Below are 17,516 nucleotides of genomic sequence, written 5' to 3' on the forward strand. Positions count from 1 at the left end.
TGTCCCGAAACATAGCACATTTAGCAAAATAAACCACAAACCAACACATTTCCTACGGGAACAAAAATAAACCATTACGTGAGTCTATGTAAAGATAAGTGTTTACTATATGACGTATGGTATGGCATTTCTACTGTTAACGAGGATATGTTTCTCCACATTCAGGTTATTTATTTTGTTTTCATTTCAGGCACTACATGTAAAATGTTTATAAAACATCCTTTAATGTGCATGGTATAGTTGGAAGATATTCTTATCTAAATTTGAAAAAAATAGATATAGTATAACCAGATATAATATTTTTTTAGAATAGTTTAGGTGTCAGTCATACTATACTGAGGGAAATGAGATGAAAGATATGTCCTTACCTACTGTATAACCCTTTTTGTTCCACTTTCGCAGTGAAATATGCTTTATAGTGAACATGTTAGTGAAATTTTCAAAAGAGTTTATCACTTTTTATATTTTCACTCGCTTTTGACCAATCGGATTGCAGCATTTTGACAGTGAAAATATCATTTTTAGTGTGACGTCATTAGTTCGCATTAGTGAAAAGTATAAAAATTTCCACCCTACTCGACGAGATATAAGTGGTATTCATTACATTACAATGAATATCCTCTATATATTCGGAGGTCAAAATTTCGCGATTTAATTTACGGAATATATTCATGGAGTTTCAATTTCGCGGTTCACCGGTCCTATATTTTTGAAACTATTTTTCATATCTGTGGGTATTCTATGTCAATGAATTGATAAACATTTCATTTGTGTTTAGAATTCACGGATTTACGTAAAAACGCAAATACATGGAAAATAAACCATCCGCGAAATACACTTTTTTCACAGTAAACATGTCATATAGAGAGACAAAGAAAAAGGAAAGTAAATTGTTCGTGTTAATTAATGAGCAAATATTCTTCCTGTGTGTACTATGGTTTTTTTATATACCGCAAACGTGATTTTTCTGCGAGAGGGAACTTATTACGCGAAGGCCGCTTGATCGCAAACATTTCCCCTGTGCGCAATATTTTGTACATAACTGGATTTAGTTGTTAAATGTCTAATAATGTCAGTACGAAAATAAGAACAAAGCGAAAGATTAATGCATGAAAATCGCGAAATTAAACAATCGCGAATATGTCCACGTATACAGTATATAACGACAGATGGATTTAGAGCTGACTTCCTTATCCAGGATATCATCCAATGGGTCAGTAGTATGTAAACCAGCAAAAGCCGGGAGGAAATGAATTATATCACTTATAATTTGGTATTATGACTCTAAGTGGGTGGTCAGTTATTTGACCAACCTAATGATATCCACATTCGCAAGACGCGTGACGTAATGTATGTTACGTCATTAGAGGCATCGTGATATTCTGTAATTCATTGCTGAGGACATTGACACGTTTTGATATGGACGTTAACCCTTTGGGTATCAAAGATAGCACCGTAATTTATGTAATAACGAATTTGATTGGATAGGGGTTACAGATCGCTGATTGGCCACATCATCGGTTCAGTGGCAATAATATGTGGGTCTTATTCAATGACTCGCCTACATGGAAACTGAATATTTAACTTTATTTGCCCATGGAAATAGAAACAAAGCGTTCTATCTAAAAGTATGCAACTATTGAATATAGACAAACGGCAAGAAACACAATATGTTATTATTTTTTCTATACCATTGAATGCAAAAGCATCCATGCAAGACAATGATGTATATATTTATCAATATAAATGATTAGATTAAAACAAACAACATTGGATAACAATTACATCATATAGAAAACACGTGTTAATTTTATTGAATTTGTCATAGAGTTATGAGAATTAAGCACAATTAATCTTGGTTAATCACCAAACAAAGGTCAGCCAGTGTTTATCCATTGTTTGTGCTGCTGACTTCTTATTTCAATCTCAGAACATTGATTTAGCGTGACAGTGAAATGTGAGGGTATCTGTTAAACTATTTGCGATGGACACACCATCTCTATTCGTGCGTTCTCTTTTTGTATCAATGTCTGTTGTTCTTAATTGATTTATGACCTCACCTTGTGGAACGTTTCCGTATATTTCTAATATGGAACGATTTGAATTACAAATATCGCTTAGTGGAACGCTTTTTAGGTGATTCCAATTATGACAACACGCATATGATACGCTTCGAATTTAAGAGCTAAGTAATACCAGAATCATTGTTAACATAAGACCAACGGTGCGATCATTTGGTAACACCTTACTAGTCGCTAATGAAAAGATTTTAAAAAAGGAGTAAAAGTGTTCGTAATGTATATTGAAACGAAATATCTCCGAAAGTTACACTAAGCTTGTATGTGTGTTAGACCACATTTACTATTATTCCTTTCATTATAATAAGGATTTCTGATAGAAATTCTATATAATCCACTGTAGCTAAAACATTTCATCTCGCAAAGTTGGAGTTTCACGCTTCACTGATTTAGTATCAATGTTCATACTCGCTCTGTACTTTCATTTATGTCATATTCCATCGCTCTGTCACTCGCGTTTGTATCCCCCATTGTTCGTCTAATCACTGACCGGTGTCTGGTCATAAATTCTTTCCTATTGATTCGACCAGCAAGGATCATTCTCTGATCGGCCAACGATAGCGTTGATGATTGTTCCACTTTGACCACATTCCCACAACACGTGCGGGTCTGCGTTACATTATCTGTCAGGTTCACGCTGTCTGTGAAGCGTTATACATTCGAATGGAGCTTATTTTCATGCAATAATTTTCAATGCAATTTATTTTCCATTTGCATCACTTTTCCTTTGATTGATTGTTTCTAATATTCAGGAAATGTAGACATTTGTAATTTAGAAGGGAAAGCTCTGTAGATGTTCATATATAATAAGTAATCTAGACATTGCAAACACATTTTTAGTAGAAAGACAAATGAAAAAAGGTCAGCTCCGAAACCGTCCCCTTCAAGATAGCACGAAATTTTTACCGGTCAAATCAAAAGTGGTAAATAGCACCACACCCTGGGTAACCCCACATTCATAGCGGAAGCATGCAAAGCATCATGAACTGGTGCAGACAAAACATAATTATCCTGACGGTGCCAACACAGAAAGACATGATGATAGATAAATTCGGTTTAATTGCTAGTCGTTCAGACAGGCGAATGGACGACTAATGGTAAGCTAGTTGTGTGTATCGGTATTAAATGTTGTTATAGTGAAATTATTGCAGTGTGACGTCATCAATGACACGTGTAATGTGTACTTAAATGAACGAGGCGATGGACTTTTATCAAATGCGATATCTGTTTAATACATAGAGGATCTTACATGAGTGGCTATGTGATATGGAATTTATCAAACGAGTTCAATAATTTATTATGCCACGAGCCTTTAGGCGAGTGGCATATCAAATTATTAAACAAGTTTGATAAATTTCATATTTCATAATCATGAGTGTAAGATTCTATTGATCACATAACTTTTATTGATAGAAATATGAGTAAAGCTTTTAGTTTCGTCTCAATATAAACAGTAGAAATCTGGCTCAAATGTGACGTTTCCGTCTACTTAGACAATTATGCGCGACGTCATATATAGATCATGACTTCAAAACTACATGTGACGTCATAATAGTTCATTGTTATTTCCCAATCACGACAGCCGCGCATTAATTTTGATTCATATTCCCGAAAGAGTAAAATTCGCGTTGCGAAAATTTGTATTCCGCAAAAGGAAAGTCTCATGTCAGCTTATCGAAATATGCCAGTCTTTAAATCTGGTTGAACAAGTTTTCGTTCGATAGTTCTATACACAGAGAAACAATAATGCTATTTATTTATACCCTAGGGGGAAACGTATTGAAAGAGCATTTGTTGCCTGTGCATTTACTCATGAATATGAATGGTAAAGCGTGAATTATTGTTAATTGTTGTCCGAGAATACGTAGAAAATGAACACATTGAAAAATTCACGACAGTTACGTATACTATGAATGTTATTCATGGTGACATTTATCATTAATGGTGACATTTTTTTATTCATGGTGACATATATCCATCATGGTGATGGACTTACATGGAATGTATATCATTCATGGTAACCTATATTATTCCTAGTGACATAAATTATTCACGGTGACCTATATAAAGTATGATGACCGATATTATTCATGGTAACCTATATTATTCCTAGTGACATAAACTGTATATTATTCACGGTGACCTATATAAAGTATGAAGACCGTTATTATTCATGGTAACCTATATTATTCACGGTGTCCTATATTCAAAATGGCATATATGAATCATGGTGATCTATATTATTCATAGTAACCTATGTTTCATTATGACCTATACTACTTATTGTGACCTATATAATCACCCTCAGGCATTATTCGGAAAATTTTGATATTCAGACGTCACTGTTTTTATTTCCATGATAAAACAAGGCCATGATGATGACCTACTTCTCAAGTCTTTAATCTTTTAACGACAGCAAAAATGCGTCCCAATATTTATTTCCGCTCACTATTGTTTAGCCATGGTTGCTTATTTCAACCAATATTTGGAAGTGGTAAAAACTCAGACGACAGTGTTATTTATCGAATGCGCTGTTAATGGACGAAATGAAATAGGCAGTTAATCAATAATAATTTTCTTTTCTCGCAAATCTAATAAACTTAAGCAGCATAAATATCTGTATCGCTCTTGTAAATATACAATGTTGCTTCCGAAAATGGATGACATTTCCCACACATCGAAATGTATTTTTGTCCCTAGCTTCACCATGCGCCGTTTGTGTAAAAGACTCAGCAAGGCCTGGTATCTCATAGAGATCCCTCTATTTTTTAGTAGGATACGATAATGCAATTATCTTACTAAAGCGCTATACAAACCGTCACCAGCTTAAGTGATTTTCTATTTTGTACACTTAATCAAATTTGCTAAAAAAAACTCCTTTTTTGTGGACCGGAGGTATATAGGGATAAATATAGAGACATGTAAAAGGCGTGTATCGTCCATCAGCTGAAAATTGTGTATGGTTAAAATTCCCGCGAAAACAACGTTACAGGTAGAGTAAAATTTTGAACATCTAATAGATATCTGGATCAATATCAGTATAACTTGGCGCAGTAATAAAACAATGTTGGTCATTCAAACTCGGAAATATGTTGGCGTAAAAATTTATTTTAAACTTTATTTTATCATTCGTCTTGAAAGATAACTTCTTTATTGCTACATAATATAGATATTTGATAAAAGAAATCAAAGATATTCAAATGGTTAATTGGTTCCATACGTTTTACAAGTAACCACGCATATTTATAATTTAAGGTTTGAATATGGATTAACAATGTAAGTTTTCATTTTTTTTCTAAATCCCATTTCTTTCTTTTTCATACCTGACGCTATTTTTTTTCTACTTTTCTGAATTATTGTGTAGAAAATGAAACGAGATAAAATAAAGTTGATAACAAGGTTTGGAGTGTTACATCATCAATTAAAAAAACAAAATCCCATGGAAAAAAACCTACCAAATTAGTAGAAGATAATTACGCACACAAGTATAACTGAAGAGACATATATATCAAACACTTTACAAAGCTTGTATTTTACGCAGAATAACAAGACCATAAATCACCTCCTATTGATTGGGGTCCAATGTCAGCCGTCTGAACTAATTTTAGATCAGATCACCATGCATATGCATTCACCGACAGGTTTGTTAGGCACGTTTGGTATCAGACAGGCTTATATCTGATAATATCCCCCAATCTCCATTCCATTTTGATATGAGGCCAGATATTTTACTATCAGAATCGACCAAATCTTGATCCGTCGTCGACTCGTGTGTGAATGCAATCAGAGCGGTCGGACAGGATTAAAGTGTGGGGTAATTTTGTCTATATTTATATCCATTGGGTTATCTTGTCTTGCTACAAATAGGCAAGTGCGTAGTCATTACAAAATGCTACGTATTATAATATGTGCTCAGTAATTAGTGACATTACAACATAGACAACTACTTAATTGTTTTTCTCAATAAAATGTGATTGATAAGCAGAAAATGAGAACTGCGTGTTAGAGTTTTAAAAAGATTAATATGCATACTAAAAAAAGATAATATAGTCAACCTTACATGGCTTTTACGGAGTTTGGTACTTGATGAGTGGGGATTTTGAAATGGAAGTGCATGTTTCAGGTTGAATATTTTCTAATTAAAAATTGAGTTTTACAAAGTATACAAAATCTGATAGGTCGATTTTCTACCTATATGAAATAAAAACCCTGAATGGCGCGAAAAAAATCCACGTCATTATGACGTCACAAGAGAGACAGCAACGTTGTCTGTTAAATTGAAAACAAAAATCGTTAAAGATGCTCCACCGCCGACAGAGCATAAATGATATTCATCATTTGAATAATAATTGGTGTTTAATCGAGTATATATATGTCTAATTAGCACAAAATATAACATGAAATAATGTATTTCGCCTTTGGTTCATGCGCAATCAGTACTTCATTCCATATAGGATATATATACGGAATTTTTTCGGGATGCAATATTCTTCATATTTTTAACTTAAAGTAAAATAAGAAGCTAAAACTTTTCAATGGTGGTAATTGTGTAAATTAAGTAACTTTTGTAACTGAAGAAAAATACTAAATCGCCTGGTCCTGTTTTAATAGTGAAAAAATACCATTTGTCAGCGGTGGAGCATCTTTAAGCAATGGAACCGTGCCTTAAAACGTTTTTATTTTGTCAAGTAACCATGAAAAAAATAAGCATTGATGTCGCTATTTTTTAAACTCCATCGAGGAATGTTGAGTAAATGTATGTTCTGTAAAGGTTATCGGTTATTGAACTTAATGTTAAGGAAAAGGTAAATCCTAAAGTTGCAGTTATATGATGCTGAACCACTATTTAGGCCAAGGTCAAATAAAGAAACAAAAAGGAGTAAAATTTTATCATGATGTGTCAGATTGTAGTTTGACACGTTTGTAATGATTTAGTGTTGTCTGATACGAAAGCGTTAAGCTGGCAATTCCTTTGTCCATCATCGACTGAGGTTGGCTTGTTGTGTCTTTTTATTTGTATTTAATCAACATGCATAGGCCATCAATGAGGGAGAGTTATTAGAAAAGGTCAGATAAAAGGGAAAAGTGCAGGCAATCATGATGTTATCTATATTGAAATTGCACTGTAAAGATACCTGATACCTTAAAGAGAAACATCGACATGAAATTAACTGAGCCATATAAACGGAAAGAAGTCTTATCATTAAATGGTTATAGCTGTTATTCAGAATTTATTAAGTGCAACATGTTAAAATTATGTGCAAAAGCTTATAACTTAGTCTGGTTACTAAAACAGGCATTGTCAATGTTTAAAAATGCTCCATTGCTGACAAATTGTATTTTTTAATTATCAAAAAAGGAGCAGACTATTTAGTATTTTACTCCAGTTACAAAATTACTTACTTTACATCATTACCGCCATTGAAAAGTTTGAGCTTCTAATTTTACTTCAAAATGAAATTTTAAAAATAATTAATTGCGTCCTGAAAAAATTCCGTTGTACTGTATCCGATATGGAATGAAGTACTGATTACGCATGCACCAAAGGCAAAATAAATGATTTTATATTAAGTACACATACAATGTATATATGCACGATTAATCACCTATTTTTGTACAAATAATGAATAATATCATGTATGCTCTGTCGACGGTGAAGCATCTTTAGATTAACCGTAGAAGGTGGTAAACATTTTTATTGATCAACGTGAATTTTCCTTGGGATTATTTAAGTACCTATAAAAACAAGCCTGAGATTGCCGCAGCCTTCTTGTATAAAAATAACATGCCTTGTGATGTAGATAAAGCGGGTTACGCTGTATTTCCTAAGTACACCATCATCCCCTAAGCATGAGAAAACAATCGATGAACAACATATAGAAGATACTGTTTGTTTTGACACTTCCGCTAAAATGGCATTCTGTTCCCAGCACGACACCTAGTTATCAATTATTAATGGAAAATTGGTTTTCTACATAATCCGAAGTATCTGGACTATCATATCGTACAAGGATTGTATCAGATTATAATCACGATCAAAATGCTAACCAATATCCAGGGAGTGTTTTACCGATAAAGATACTAGTATACTGTGCCTGTACTTATCAGCTAAGCCAAGTGATCAATGTGTGAAGGTGTACCATATCACTTTGCGATATCTAAAGATGCTGCACCACTGACGAATAGTGTTTTTCCTATTGAAACATGAACAGACGAATTAATATTTTTCTTCGGTCACAAAAGATACTTACATATGCACTTTACACCATAATTACCATTGGAAAATTTGAGCTTTTGCTATTACTTTGAGATGAAAATATTTTAAATAATTGGGGAAAAAAGCATCGCAATATGACCTATATGGAATGAAGTACTGATTGTACACGCAACAAAAGCAAAATGAATTATTTTATCTGCACTTGTGTTAATTAAACACATATATACAAGATTGAACACCAATTATTTGTTCACATGATGAGTATCTGCATGATATATGGCGTTGGTGATAATTAAAGGATCAGTCGTACTGCGACCAGCATACATTTCAAATTCTATAATACATAAATGTATTACAATCGGTGTGAATCTATCTGGTCGATTGCTTCTATTATTAATGAAACACATTTCAGCATACTTGTAAGATGGTTTATTATTTTTCAAGGAGAAAGTGATTTTATATTTGTTGTATGATATTTGTATATCGAAAAGAAAGTTTAAACTAAGGAGAAAGTAATGTTTATGTAAAAAAAAAACTGCGAGGAAGCAGATAATGTTTACAAATGGATGGTGTCTATATGTACATACCATAATTTGACCGACTTTGACCGATTATGCATTTCCATTACGTTTTCCGTGTTACAACGTGAGCATTTTGTCTGTTCTCTTTGCCTAGTTCTAGTTTGGTATAAGAGGATGAAGTAGGCGGTGGTAGGGAGAATGTTGTTGTCTTAGTGTGTACCACAGTATGGTCGATTTGGCTGGATGCATTTTCTTCTTTCAAAGTTTTATTCCGAGTCACAAAAAATTAATACTATTAGTGTCAAAACATAGAAATTCGTACAAAGCTCTGTGGCAATAGTTAAACTTAACCTGTAATTAGAATTGGCTTTAAGATTGATATTGTGTCATGTTGTTTGACATAGGAAATACAGCTTGTGTCACCATCATTCAATTTGGGTAACTTTTACATACATACATTGATATAATGCATCATATAATCAATATAACAGCAAAATAATAACAGTGTAGCCCAAATTGAAGAGAGTTTTCGAATAATCAATATGGAAATATTTACAGTGTCAAGAATGAAGAATGGGTTAATTCAGGAAAAATGTAATGGAATAATTTTGAGCAATCTTTTAAACTGTCATGCTGCTTTATTTGTGGCTTACAAATCATATGTGGTGGAGGATACTGGAAACAATCGAATCTAGGTCAAATTTTGAAAATGTTGAAACATATTAGTATTATTTATTGATTGATATCAAGGATTTGATGGATTTGTTTCCAGGCACTCCAACTTTGCTCCAACGTTATTATGCATGGAACGTCTTATTATGACCATGGTTTTTAAATAGGACAAAGGATAATGTATTTAACGATCAACTTGCATAGACCTATATATGATGGCACTATAACACACAAATACATGTAAGAGAGTTTTCAAGTTACCCGACACCTGTAATATATAGCTCGACAAGTTAACATGTGTTAAAGTTATAATCTATTAACTCAATTTAATCAAGTGAACTTCTAAAGAATGAGGGATTTTTTCTCTAAGATATCACTACACCGTTGTGTCGGCCAATCAGATGTAACGTTACACATGGTGACATCATTTTTACGTTATGGGATGATCAGATATATTTTAACCAATGAAAATGCTCGTTGTCAGCAATATTGAATTATGAACCTATGAAATTTAAACATGAGATTCAGAGGTGAATGCTTAATGATAACAGGTCAACAACTATACAGCTTATGAATGAATGGCTGGGATTTAGAAATGTTTTGTAATGAATTAATCTTCTATTTAATTAAAAAAATAATAAAAGATTATTTTATGCATTAAGATATTATGTTGATTAGATAAAATCTGATGTATGAAAGTAAGATTTATTTGTATTTCTTTAAATGTAAACCGAATTTGCCTTAAACATGCTCCACTGCCTACAGAGTATAAAGGATACTCATCAATTGAGCAATAACTGATATTTATTCAGGTAAAGATGTGTCTAATTAGCACAAAAATAACATAAATATCTTGTTTTGCTTTTGGTACTTGAACAATCAGTACTTTATTTCATTAGAGGGTATATTTTTTTTTCCGGGACGCAATTAATCATTTTTTAGCTTACCTGGCCCGAAGGGACGGTGAGCTTTTGCCATGGTGCGGCGTCCGTCATCCGTCGTCCGTCGTCCGTCCGTCAACATTTCCTTTAAATCGCTACTTGTCATAAAGTAATCCATGGATTTTAACAAAATTTAGTCAGAAACTCTCTTAGGGGAAGGGGATCAGATTTTGCATAATGGTGACCCTCACCCCCCTGGGGCCAGAGGGCCTGGGCCCAATGGGGAAAATAGAGATGATTCCTTTAAATCGCTACTTGTCATAAAGTACTCGATGGATTTTAACCAAATGCGATCAGAAACATCCTTGGGGGAAGGGGATCAGATTTTGCATAAATGGTGACCCTGGCCCCCCTTGGGCCAGAGGGCCTGGGCCCAATGGGGAAAATAGAGATGATTCCTTTAAATCGCTACTTGTCATAAAGTACTCGATGGATTTTAACCAAATTTGGTCAGAAACATCCTTGGGGGAAGGGAATAAGATTTTGCATAAATGGTGACCCTGACCCCCCTGTGGCCAGAGGGGCGGGGCCCAATAGAGGAAATAGAGGTAAATCCTATAAATGGCTACATGTCCTAGAGTTATGCATGGATTGTAACCAAATTTGGCCACAAACGTCCTTGAGGGAAGGGGAACAGAACTTGTATAAAGTTTTACTCTGACCCCTTGGGGGCAGGAGGGGCGGTGCCCAATAGAGGAAATATAGGTAAATCCTATAAATGGCTACTTGTCCTAGAGTTCTGCATGGATTGTAACCAAATTTAGCCACAAACATCCTTGGGGGAAGAGGAACAGAACTTGTATAAATTTTGTCTCTGACACCCGGGGGCAGAAGGGGCGGGGCCCAATAGAGGAAATAGAGGTTAATCCTATACATCGCTACTTGTCCTAGAGTTCTGCATATATTATGACTGAATTTGGCCACAAGCATCTATGTGGGAAAGGGAACAGAATTTGTATAAATTTTGGCTCTGACCCCCCGGGGGCAGGAGGGGTGGGGCCCAATAGGGGAATTAGAGGTAAATCCTATAAATTACTACTTGTCCTAGAGTTCTGCATGGATTGTGACCAAATTTGGCCGCAAACATACATTGGGGAAGGGAAAAGAATATGTATAAATTTTGGATCAGACCCCCCCCCCCCCCCGGGGGCACAGGGGGCCCAATAGGGAAAATAGAAGTAAATCCTATAAATTGCTACTTGTCCTAGAGTTCTGCATGGACTGTAACTAAATTTAGCCACAAACATCCATAGGGGAAGGGGAACAGGACTTGTATAAATTTTGGTTCTGAACCTCTGGGGGCAGGAGGGGTGTGGCCCAATAGGGGAAATAGAGGTAAATCCTATAAAACGCTACTTGTCCTAGAGTTCTACATGGATTGTGACTACATTTAGCCACAAACATCCTTTGGGGAAGGGGAACAGAACTTGTTTAAATTTTAGCTCTGACCCCCTGGGGGCAGGAGGGGCGGGGCCCAATAGAGGAAATAGAGGTTAATCCTATACATCGCTACTTGTCCTAGAGTTCTGCATATATTATGACTGAATTTGGCCACAAGCATCTATGTGGGAAAGGGAACAGAATTTGTATAAATTTTGGCTCTGACCCCCCGGGGGCAGGAGGGGTGGGGCCCAATAGGGGAATTAGAGGTAAATCCTATAAAACGCTACTTGTCCTAGAGTTCTACATGGATTGTGACTACATTTAGCCAAAAACATCCTTTGGGGAAGGGGAACAGAACTTGTTTAAATTTTGTCTCTGACACCCGGGGGCAGGAGGGGCGGGGCCCAATAGAGGAAATAGAGGTTAATCCTATACATCGCTACTTGTCCTAGAGTTCTGCATATATTATGACTGAATTTGGCCACAAGCATCTATGTGGGAAAGGGAACAGAATTTGTATAAATTTTGGCTCTGACCCCCCGGGGGCAGGAGGGGTGGGGCCCAATAGGGGAATTAGAGGTAAATCCTATAAATTACTACTTGTCCTAGAGTTCTGCATGGATTGTGACCAAATTTGGCCGCAAACATACATTGGGGAAGGGAAAAGAATATGTATAAATTTTGGATCAGAACCCCCCCCCCCCCCGGGGGCAGCAGGACGGGGCCCAATAGGGAAAATAGAAGTAAATCCTATAAATTGCTACTTGTCCTAGAGTTCTGCATGGACTGTAACTAAATTTAGCCACAAACATCCATAGGGGAAGGGGAACAGGACTTGTATAAATTTTGGTTCTGAACCTCTGGGGGCAGGAGGGGTGTGGCCCAATAGAGGAAATAGAGGTTAATCCTATACATCGCTACTTGTCCTAGAGTTCTGCATATATTATGACTGAATTTGGCCACAAGCATCTATGTGGGAAAGGGAACAGAATTTGTATAAATTTTGGCTCTGACCCCCCGGGGGCAGGAGGGGTGGGGCCCAATAGGGGAATTAGAGGTAAATCCTATAAAACGCTACTTGTCCTAGAGTTCTACATGGATTGTGACTACATTTAGCCAAAAACATCCTTTGGGGAAGGGGAACAGAACTTGTTTAAATTTTGTCTCTGACACCCGGGGGCAGGAGGGGCGGGGCCCAATAGAGGAAATAGAGGTTAATCCTATACATCGCTACTTGTCCTAGAGTTCTGCATATATTATGACTGAATTTGGCCACAAGCATCTATGTGGGAAAGGGAACAGAATTTGTATAAATTTTGGCTCTGACCCCCCGGGGCAGGAGGGGTGGGGCCCAATAGGGGAATTAGAGGTAAATCCTATAAATTACTACTTGTCCTAGAGTTCTGCATGGATTGTGACCAAATTTGGCCGCAAACATACATTGGGGAAGGGAAAAGAATATGTATAAATTTTGGATCTGACCCCCCGGGGGCAGCAGGACGGGGCCCAATAGGGAAAATAGAAGTAAATCCTATAAATTGCTACTTGTCCTAGAGTTCTGCATGGACTGTAACTAAATTTAGCCACAAACATCCATAGGGGAAGGGGAACAGGACTTGTATAAATTTTGGTTCTGAACCTCTGGGGGCAGGAGGGGTGTGGCCCAATAGGGGAAATAGAGGTAAATCCTATAAAACGCTACTTGTCCTAGAGTTCTACATGGATTGTGACTACATTTAGCCACAAACATCCTTTGGGGAAGGGGAACAGAACTTGTTTAAATTTTAGCTCTGACCCCCTGGGGGCAGGAGGGGCGGGGCCCAATAGGGGAATTAGAGGTAAATATTCAAATTCCTTCAGAAAAGAAACAATGATTCTGTATCTAGAACATTACTTGGCATTATAAACCAGGTGAGCGATATAGGCCCTCTGGGCCTCTTGTAACATTTTATCTTGAAGTCAATTAAGAAGCTCAAATTTCTCAGTGATGGTGTAAAGTAATTAACTTTTGTAACTGAATAAATTGCTAATTCGTCCGCACCTGTTTTTGATAGAGAAAGCTTACCATTCGTCAGCGATGAAGCATTCCCACAACTTGTTATATCTATATTGAAGCATGTGATCATATTTGATGTATATCTATAATTCTATATATAGCATCCTGGTACAAATTGGCGTAATTGCACAGTCATAAGGTTACAGGAAGTATCACTTTTGATGTAACCCGATAAACTACGTCATACATGTAGGAAACACGTGCGTCGGGGCACACGCTCGACGCCGAGAAACCTTAAGCCAATCTGTCTGTTGATAGACAGGTCACTGCATTCGACAAGTGTAGATACAGAATCCAGTTATCGTTGATATGTATCAATATCACATCTGGTGTGTATCTTAATGTGTTCTGCAGTGAAAGATAAAATAACATTCGAGGTTTTTTTTTTTACAAGTTATTACAACGAGATCGACCTCTGGCGGTGAACCCGGATACTAGCAGAATAATCAGGAATACAAACTGTAAACTGGATACTGTGGTTGTAATGCAAATTTTAATAGAACTGAAAATATGGATAGTTATATGAGACCACTGACTCCTTAGAACATGTTACAATTGAATAGAATATTAAATGTCAGGCAACGGAAGTCTCGGTAGGTGTCAGTTATTTTTCTTCTGAAATATCCTCTCTATGATATATAATGAGGTAAAAACGGTATAAAGCTAGTATATTAATAATCCGAAATAAAAGGACAAAATAAATTAAAAGTAAAATCAAAAATCATTTCTATGGAATATATATTAAGCCACTATAGGGCATTCTTTAGTTCAAAATAACACTAACACAACATGTTCGTCTACATGTTTGTTTACATCTATCTATGATATAGTCCAGTGGTTATTACACGACGTGAGTGATACTAATCCTTACAGTATCAAATATGCAGTCTTCATAAAAATACTCATTCATCTAAAAACGCTCCATGTTCTGAATTGTTACATTTAATCTCTATTAGAATAGTGATAAAAACAACAATGGTATTTTTTCATGACAATAATTGAAAATTGTGCCCAGACCTCTTGTTCCAGGTGACAATACCTCTGATAGGTTATATTGATAAATCCGGCGTTTGTCGCAGACTTCATTGTCTACTAAATTGATGACATTCAGAATTACGCCGGTGTCAACATTTTTTGTTGTTGTCTGTCTACTCAGTGTAAAGGCGGATAATTTCCCTGTGTTTGATTTGCGGAATATACTTATTGCCTCCATCCGGATAATACTGTTTGGCTATCGAGCGGCGTCTGAGTTAGACATTAGTGTAACCTCATTTTACATAATGAACTACAGCCGTCAACATCAATCGCTTCATAAAAAAAAACTTTCAATATATAACAAAATATACAGTTGAGATTTACACTAGCGAACACGATGTAATGCTAAAGACATCAAGATGAATATATATGGGCATGCATGTATGAACATTTTTGTATATGGGCACAAAAACAACCTCATGGATGTTAACGAATATCTAAAAACACAAGGGATATTTCTTGTTTATTTATTTGTTTAGTTTTGAAGCATGAACATAGTTTGACAATATGGATGCTATCATGGTTATAACGTGCGATAGATAATTTTTAACAAAATCTGTCCAATTTTCATAACCAGTACCATTTCTAACATGAACTTTGGAAATCTGATAAAAATAGAGATCCTTATTCTCGTGGTGTTGATAGAGGATATGACACCATCCCATTAGGGGTCATGTGACCTTTTGGATTGTCCAATCAAATCCTTGTCTTCAAATATCTGAAGATGATCGAAAATGCTTTCAGTGCTCAATGCTGAATCGTCTTTCTTTTTCCAGCCATATCACCTGTAATTTCAAAAAACAACATAATTCCATGTAGACATATTTTGTGACGTAAGATCACTTTCAATGAATGTACTAAATGAATTTAGAATGATATAAAAGAAGCATGACGGCCATCAGAACATGATCCATTTGATGAGGTCGAGTTCATTGTGTACTTCCTTATCCTCCTCGATACTCCACGGGTTACTAACACTTTCGCTATATCCACCCCTGGCTTATCGGCTATAATAAAACCGAAGGCATTTCAAAAGAAAAAAATCTGACCAATCATAGGCCTGCAAATATTTCCTTTGAAAACAACAGAGAGAGAGCGATGCTTAACCTCAAAGCCACACAGTCAACCATAATGTACCGTTATATGAATCTGTTGGTGTAGATCAAAGGACTAAATTATCTGTTTTGTTCTGGAACCTGCAGTTCGACCATGAAATAATGCAAGGGTTGGCATAACGTCAGTGATATAAACCCCTGGAGTACCGATGATGCTAGGAAAGATGCTAGTGAGTTTCTGTATTCTGTAATATCGTCTGGTCGTGTATGTTTACGGGTCAATATCTGTTTTGCTATTCTGTATATGTCTCCTAGCGGGCAAAAGTCGCCATATAAAGCATGATAGTAGCAGGTGTTTCCTTCTAACAGTACATTGTAATGGCGGAACATATATTGTACTTTAACAATTTTTCTCTAGGTGTAAGAAGAATTTAGATACTCTTTAGAAAGTCACCGGCATACACATTACCGTTTCTATTTTATTTCCTCCATGCAGGTGTATTGTACTTTATTGTTTAGTTACATCTTTAAATACTGAGAGTGGATCCGCAATGATCCAGACTACTGTTTATTTAGTTCATGATGCATCGTCTATAGCCACAAGACTCCGCCCGTTTCGTCTCAGCGACTAAAGAAAGTGATCTGTATATGTGAGGGTTTTAACTCTGGTTCCGTCCGCTAGATCTGCCTTTATTATAAGGCTTTTTATAAATTAATTAATTAATTTAATTTTTTTGCCTAATACGTAAAAAACCTAATAATATAGGCATATTTAGCGAACTAACTCTGGTTGGGATCGTTTATGCAAGTATAAAACGACCATATATGGAGATTTCCGGAAGACCTCAGGTCCGAAAACTGTGTAAATCGCTTTTGTAAGGTAGAAAAGCCAATGGTCCAGGAAACTTGTTATCCGGACGGAAATGTTTGGGAAGCCTGCGTTTGGGAACGAATTTGAGTATTAACTATAAACAGAATCCAGCAGTCCGGAAAATTTACTATCCGGAATGTTTGTGCTGAGAATATTAACGCTTGTGTGCGGATACACGGTACTGTACGGTATATATATATACTTCATTATTTCTATGTATCGTACCTGCAGGTGAGCATGATTTAGATTAATTTTAGATTGTTTACTGCATGGATATCGATCCGTTCCAGATAACGTATTTAAAAACATGATATTGTTTTACAAGGCGTTTGTTGATTCGTTTCGTTATAATTTCACCACACATACTACTAAGTTCACTCACTTAAAACATATCCATTGAGACATAGGTTTTAAACATGTACGTTATAAACCAATACGTTGTCTACAGTCGGAAATTAATTGCATACAGCTTCTCTTAAAATCTAGTTACATCTTACTATGGGAGGACGCAGGCAATAGTTGAGAGGTACTTTGTATCTAGATGTGTACAGGGGCTATATAAAAATGATATATTAAAAAATCCAGTAAGGTTAAAGCAGTATATAGAGTATACAAGTTGTAGTGAAAAGTATATATGGCTTGGTGTTGAATAAATATCCTACTGTGTGAGGACATTTAATGATATGT

The 17,516-nt window shown here is 35.9% G+C and overlaps 1 protein-coding gene and 1 long non-coding RNA gene across 4 annotated transcripts in view; one reads left to right on the forward strand and one right to left on the reverse strand.

The window, feature by feature from the left end:
- The window catches only part of LOC138309166 (potassium voltage-gated channel subfamily KQT member 1-like), a 126,599-nt gene that overhangs the window by 45,833 nt on the left and 63,250 nt on the right, over positions 1-17,516 (forward strand). The gene's annotated exons all lie outside the window — the stretch shown is intronic.
- The window catches only part of LOC138309169 (uncharacterized), a 28,956-nt gene continuing 26,806 nt past the window's right edge, over positions 15,367-17,516 (reverse strand). For both annotated transcript variants that reach the window (XR_011206207.1, XR_011206206.1), the window contains one exon: positions 15,367-15,688. This is a non-coding gene — a long non-coding RNA (uncharacterized lncRNA). The remainder of the gene's footprint in view (positions 15,689-17,516) is intronic.

This window comes from Argopecten irradians, chromosome 15, assembly GCF_041381155.1.
Source record: "Argopecten irradians isolate NY chromosome 15, Ai_NY, whole genome shotgun sequence".
NCBI classification, from domain to species: domain Eukaryota; kingdom Metazoa; phylum Mollusca; class Bivalvia; order Pectinida; family Pectinidae; genus Argopecten; species Argopecten irradians.